Here is a 7,500-nt window from a genome sequence, read left to right on the forward strand (position 1 = left end):
AGGGGAGGGAGTGGGGAAGGAGAGAGAGAGGGAAAGGGAGGGGTAGAGGTAGAGGGAGAGGGAAAGGGAATGGGAGAAGGAAAGGGAGAGGTAGAGGGTGAAAGGAGGAGGAGAGAAGGAGCAGTATAATACAACGCATTTACATTCGCACACACGCGCACACGCATACCTACACACGTGTACCTACACGCACACACTCTCACACTCACACACTCACACACACACACACACACACACACACACACACACACACACACACACACACACACACACACACACACACACACGCACACGCACACAGACGCATACACACACCCACGTTCGCACCCGCCCATACACGAATACACACACACACACACACACACACACACACGCACACGCACACACACGCACACGCATACACGCATCCACGTTCGCACCCGCCCATACACGAATACACACACACACACACACACACACACACACACACACACACACACACACACACACACACACACACACACACACACACACACACACACACACACACGAACACACACACACGAGCACACACACACGAGCACACACACACACACACACACACACACACACACACACACACACACACACACACACATACTCACACTTACACATACTTACACACACTCACACATACACACGCACACAAATACCCACACGAATACACACATCTACACACATACATACACGAGCACACACACACACACACACACACACACACACACACACACACACACACACACACACACACACACACACACACATACATACACGAACACACACACAGACGCACACAAGCACATACATACGCACACACACACATATATACGCACACATACACACACACGCACGCACACACACACACACACACACACACACACACACACACACACACGCACACACACATACATGAACGCACACATACGTATAGGTCAAATAGAAAAAAGTACTTTGGTTCCAGGTGTTAAAACAATGCCACATAATCATAAAGGATAAGAAAAAAATCACAATTTCGAGAGAATTAAGAAAAAAAAAGACTCGAATGACAAAGCTATAAGGAAAAGATGTCTGGATATGAACAAAGACGTGATGAAAAGAAAAAAAAAGTGTCACAATGGGATTGGTTACAGACCTCCAAGATGCAGAAGTTTCAGATTTTTTTTATAACAAAGAATAGTAGGGATCAAAATAATACAGTGATAATTCAGCATTGAAAAAAGATTTTATAGACCATGATGGGGAGGAGGAGGATGGGAAGGAAAGGAATAAAGAGGAGTGGGATGGAGAGGAGGAGGAAGGGGAGAGGGAGGAGAGGTAAGAGAGTGGGATGGGGAGGAGGAGGAAGGGGAGGAGGGGGTTGGGGAGGAGGAGGATGGTGACGAAAGGAATAGGGAGGAGAAGAATGGGGAGGAGAAAGATGCGGGCGAGAGGGATGGAGAGGAGAAGAATGGGGAGGAGGAGAGGGATGGGAAGGAGAAAAGAGATGGGGAGAGGGATCGGGAGGAGAAGAGGGGTGGGGAGGAGAGGAATGGGGAGGACGAGGATGTAGAGGAGGAAGATGGGGAAGAGGAGAAGGATGGGGAGGAGAGGAATGAGGAAGAGGAGGATAGGGAGAAGGATGGGGAGGAGAGGAATAGGGAAGAGGAGAATGGGGAGGAGAAGAGGGATGGGGAGGAGAGTAATCGGGAGAAGAGGGATGGGGAGGAAAGGGGTGGGGAGAAGAGAAATGGGGAGGAGATGAATGGGGAGGACGAGGATGTAGAGGAGGAAGATGGGGAAGAGGAGGAGGATTTTGAGTAGGGGGGGTGGGGATGAGAGGTATGCGGACGAAGCGGATGGGGAGGAGGAAGATGGGGAAGAGGAGGAGGATGGTGAGGAGAGGTATGCGGACGAGAGGGATGGGGAGGAGGATAGGGAGGAGGAGGAGGATGGGGAGGAGGATAGGGAGGAGGAGGAGGATGGGGAGGAGGATGGGGAGGAGGGAGAAGGAGGCAAGACGGATGAAGATGAGATGGATGAGAACGGAGCAAAATTAATAATTTTGGTTAGAATGAAAATTAAATATGAAAGTGGAGAGCTTCCAACGAATAATGACTCATTCGAACCTCAAGTTCAATGAGGCTGGATATCATCTTCCACGGGACCAGAAATTAAGGTTAAATGAAAGACAGAAGAAGTATAGCTAAGGAACCTATGTCACCTAAAAAAAAAAAAAAAAAAAAAAAATGTAGGAAAAGGAAAATATCTACTGTGAATAAAATGTTAATGAAGTTTACATGTGTGAGTTTATGTATTATGTATACCGAATGTATGTATGCGTGTGTGTATGTAAATATATTCGTCATCAGTTGAGAGCGTTCGCCTGGAGCGCGTCGCCTCACTCACGCGTCGACTTCGTTCTTGACGGTTTCTCCGGGCAATATCCCCCATCCCCCCATGCAGACACCCTTCCCATTCCAAACACTTCCACCCAAGATCGGTCACCGTACTCCAGCCATAAGCTCTGTTGCTGTCTCCTCAGTCTCCTTCACTGAGGATTGTCTATTGCAGTGGTTCTTAACCTGTGGGGAATTCCCCACTGGTGGGGAATGGCGGAGTTGCCAAGTGGGGAATGACCGGTCGGACAGAAGAACCACTGTCTTTTTTTTTTTTTTTTTTTTAATCGATGTGTTTTTGTTTCTTTTTGTTTCTGGTGTCTTGTCACATTAAGGGCCGTAAAATGGCACAAAAAAGCAAAGTGTATATTTACGTACTAAACACTGCATGGGTTAAAATCAAATTTGTCAAAGACCGATGCTGTGGTGGGAAATGGAGAGTTGGCTCACTAAAAAGTGGGGAATTGGAGAAAAAAGGTTAAGAACCCCTGATCTATTGTGAAGATAATCCTTGTGAGTAGGACCAACATAAGGGAAACGTGCTACGTGCCACGTCCCTATATAACTATAGTCTCCGTTCTCCAGTTATTCTGGTAACAGGCCTGGACTAAGCCTCTCGCAGCGGTCTCTGGATTGATGCTAAGTAATACCAACAATACCCCATGAGTATCCGAAGGTACTTGATACCAAAGAGGTTGAGGCGCCTCCATGTCTCCCAAGAAGCACAAACAACTTGAAGATTTTGATCTTAGTCCTCTTGCATAAGCAGTGATAAAGGAATATAATCTTGGTTGAGTGTTTCCATAACACCATAAGCCATGACAATCCTTCGAAGACTCCTGAAATGACTGGCCACAGTTATGTATTGGACAAATTTAGGTTTAACAAGGAAATGGGTTGTGGGTTGACCAACAGACCGGTTAACGAATGGAATAGACTTAGTAACCATTGGTTGTTTTAAGAGAAGGTAACTTTATGGATAGGGATGACAGGTGGTAAGGGACATGGAACTGCCTAGTCCTTATGGTCTCTTGCAGTCTCCTACATTATGTTTTTATGTGAATTTTTCTAAGACCCGAATGACCTCGTCCCAGACAGAATGAAATATATCATCCAGTAAGCATTCATACCTGCATCTCTTAATCCAGGAGTTCTGAAGACTCAGCGGACTCGCCTCTGCGCAGTGTGTGTATATATGTATGTATGTATGTATGTATGTATGTAAGTGTATGTATGTATATATATGTACGTATGTATGTGTGTGTATGTATATATGTATGTATGTAATGTATGTAGTGCATACATGTATACATGTGTTTGTGTGTGTGTATTTATGCTGTATATGTAATACAAAGTACACGTGTGTGTATCTGTGTATGTATGTAATGCATACTTTTAATGTATGTATATATGTACGTATGTATGTATGCATGTATGTATGTATGTGTGTATGTATGTTCAGCATTGCAAAATGATAAAAACGTTGCTGTAGGATTTGCAACCTGTCTCTTTAGAAATATTTTTATTTTTGCAAATTCAAATAGAAATAAAAATTCAAGGAAATTAGATGCAAAATATTAATTTTCAGTGCAATACGCCAGAGGTCATTGTTGCAAAGTTGCCAAGAGGTAAATGAGACTATATGCAACATTGATCTCGATATGAGAAAATATGTTAATCAAATGTTGTAATCTGATACTGATTTGACTGCATCCTGTTGAGTCTATTTCTATGCATATGACAGAGCAGTTACATATCTTTACTGTGCACATTGTGTGTGTGTGTGTGTGTGTGTGTGTGTGTGTGTGTGTGTGTGTGTGTGTGTGTGTGTGTGTGTGTGTGTGTGTATGTATGTATGTATGTATGTTTGTATGTATGTTTGTATGTGTATATACAGATTGATTAATACTCTCACACACACACACACACACGCGCGCGCGCGCGCAGAAAGGTAGATGAAAAGGGGGAGGGGGAGAGGGGGAGAAGGAAGGGAAATGGAAAGGAAAGGAATAGGGAAATGTATAGGAAAGAGGAGAAAGAAAGGGAGAGTGCGTGAAGCAGAGACAGAGGAAGAAGAAGAGAAGAGAGAAAGAAAGTGAAGGAAGAAAAAGAAAGGGAAAAAGAGAAACAGAGAGAGAACGAGAAGAGAGAGGAAAATAAGAAGAAAGGAAGAAAGGGATAGAGGAATGAAGGAGAGATAGAGGCAGAGGAGAGGAAGATGGAAGAGAAGAGAAGAGGGAGAGGAAGTGGAGAAAGAAGATAGAAAGGGACAGAAGAGAGAAGAAGAAACAGGCAGAGGAGGAAGATGGAGAAGAAGAGAAGAGGGAGAGAAAATGAAGAAAGAAGAGGAGAGAAGGAGAGACAGAGGCAGAGAGAGAGGAAGATGGAGAAGAAGAGAAGAGGGAGAGGAAATGAAGAAAGAAGAAAGAAGAGGACAGGAGAGAGAAGGAGAGACAGAGGCAGAGAGAGAGGAAGATGGAGAAGAAGAAAGAGAGGATATTGGAGACAACGGATGCTGAGAACGTCCCTAATGTGATTAGCATCCTGCCGCAGGATCGAACGTGAACATTATGATCCACTTCTCCAGGTGGAAACAATTCCACCACAACGGACGTGCCGGATGCTGGAGGTCAGGTGGCAGGGCAGGAGGGAGGAGGTGGAGGAGGGAGGAGGTGGAGGGAGGAGGAGGAGGGAGGAGGAGGAGGGAGGAGGAGGAGGGAGGAGGAGGAGGGAGGAGGAGGAGGGAGGAGGGAGTAGGTGGAGGAGGAGGAGGTGGAGGGGTGGGGGAGGAGGAACAGGTGGATTTGTAGGTGTAGTTGAAAGTTGAGGTTTAGGTGGAGATGGAGGTTTAGGTGGAGTGGAGGTTTAGGTGGAGTGGAGGTTTAGGTGGAGTGGAGGTTTAGGTGGAGTGGAGGTTTAGGTGGAGTGGAGGTTTAGGTGGAGTGGAGGTTTAGGTGGAGTGGAGGTTTAGGTGGAGTGGAGGTTTAGGTGGAGTGGAGGTTTAGGTGGAGTGGAGGTTTAGGTGGAGTGGAGGTTTAGGTGGAGTGGAGGTTTAGGTGGAGTGGAGGTTTAGGTGGAGGTGGAAGTGGAGGTGGAGGAGGTGGAGGTACGAGTATAGGTACAAGTATCCATAATATGTTTACGTTTGTCTCTGAATCCAAATGGTCGCTCAGAATGAGATCGGATCGTGTTGAAGACGTTATGATCTCACGGTCTGAGATTCCGAAAGGAGTTTAGGATGAGAAATGGCGATGTGAAACTGCTGTGAATGGTTTCTGATCCTGTGATAAAGCGTCTGAGTAAGGAAATCAAATAGCATCACTTTGGAGACTGACAGCGACGGTAAAGGACAAGGAGAAAGAGGAAAGACGAGAAGGATGATCAAGAGGAGGAGTAGGAGGAGAAGGAGGCAGAGGAGTAGGAGGAGGAGGAAAAGGGGAGGAGGAGGAGGAGGGGGAAGAGGAGCAGGATGAGCAAGAGGAAGAGGAAAAGGACTAGGAGGAGGAGGAGGGGAAGGAGTAGGAGGAGAAATCGGAGGGGGAATAGCAGGAGAATGAGGAGGAGGAGGAGGAGGAACAAGATGATGAAGAGGAAGAAGAGAAGGAGTAGGAGTAGGAGGAGGAATAGGAGGAGGAGGAGGAATAGGTGGAAGAATAGGAGGAGGAGGAGAAAGAGGAGTAGGAGCAAAAGGATGAAGAAGAGGAAGAGGTGATGGGTGAGAGAGGATGGAAAGAAAGGTAATGACAAAGAGTACAAGGAAAAGGAAAAGGAAGGCGAGGAGGGGTTGGGGGAAGAGCATAAGGGAAGAAGGGGGTGGAAGGGGAGGATAAGGGGGAGAGTGGGAGAGTGGGGAGAGGAGAGGGGGAGAGGGGGAGAAGTAACAAAGGTTGGTGTCCCAGGACCAGCGAAAGCAACGCAGCAGAAACTACTTTTTTTTTATACTGACCTGGTATCATTACTGGGAAAGGGGGGAGAAAGAGCATGAACAGGAAGAAGAGCAAAATGGGAGGTGAAAGAGATAAGAGGGATGGGGTAGAGGGATAGGGAGGAGGAGGAGGAGGGTGGAGAAGAGAGTAATGGGGAGGAAATAAATGAGGAAGAAAGTTAGGGGAAATTACGGGTAAGAAGAGCAAAATGGGAGGTGAAAAGAGATGAGGGATGGGGGAGAGGGATGGGGAGGAGGAGGAGGAGGAGGATTCGGGAAGAGAGAGATGGGAAGGAGAGGGATGAAGAGGAAATACATGAGGAAGAGAGTTAGGGGGAATTACAGGGAAGAAGAGCAAAATGAGAGGTAAAAGGGAGAGGGATGGGGAGGAGGAGGATGGGGAGGAGTAGGATGGGGAAGAGAGGGATGGGGAGGAGGAGGATGGAGAGGAGTTGGATGGGGAAGAGAGGGATTGGGAGGAGAGTGATGGGGAGAAAATACATGAGGAAAAGAGTTAGGGGCAATTACAGGGAAGAAGAGCATTAGGAATAGATAAAGAATAAAAAGAAAAGAAGAATAGTAAGTGTAAAGGCATTTCTCGCTAGCATGCTACTTGCTTTTGCTACTTCGCTTGAGTAGAAAAGAGTTCGGTGACGATCTTTTTGTTGTTCAATTTTCCAAATGTCAAAATAATTCTAGCGTCATCTAGTGAGAAGCTGAATGACGAACAAAGAGAAGTTAAACCTAGAATACAAGTGTTAGACACATTGTTGCGATGTTCTTACGGAATTTTAGAATACTGTAACCCAAGTCGTTTTTACTCAAACGAAGTAGCAATAGCAAATAGCATGCTAGTGAGAAATGCCAAGTGTGCCGCCACCTGGAAGGAAGAAAGGGAGACAGAGAGAAGGAGGAAGAGTAAAAAAGAGAGTAGTAGAAAGAGAAGGAATAGAAGACATTTGGAAAAGTTCACAGACAATGTTGGAGAAGATTATGAAAAAGACGAAAACAAAAAGAGAGAGAGGAGGGGGGAGTGGTAGTGGGGGTGGGAGTAGGGGTAGGAGTAGGAGTAGGCGTGGGAATGAGAGTGGGAATAAGAGTAGGAGTGAAAGTGGGAGTGGAAATGGGAGTGGAAGTAGGAGGCGTAAGTGTAGATGTGGTAGTATGAATATGAATAGGAGT

Source organism: Oratosquilla oratoria, chromosome 28, assembly GCF_046742065.1.
Source record: "Oratosquilla oratoria isolate Oo_2021 chromosome 28, ASM4674206v1, whole genome shotgun sequence".
NCBI classification, from domain to species: domain Eukaryota; kingdom Metazoa; phylum Arthropoda; class Malacostraca; order Stomatopoda; family Squillidae; genus Oratosquilla; species Oratosquilla oratoria.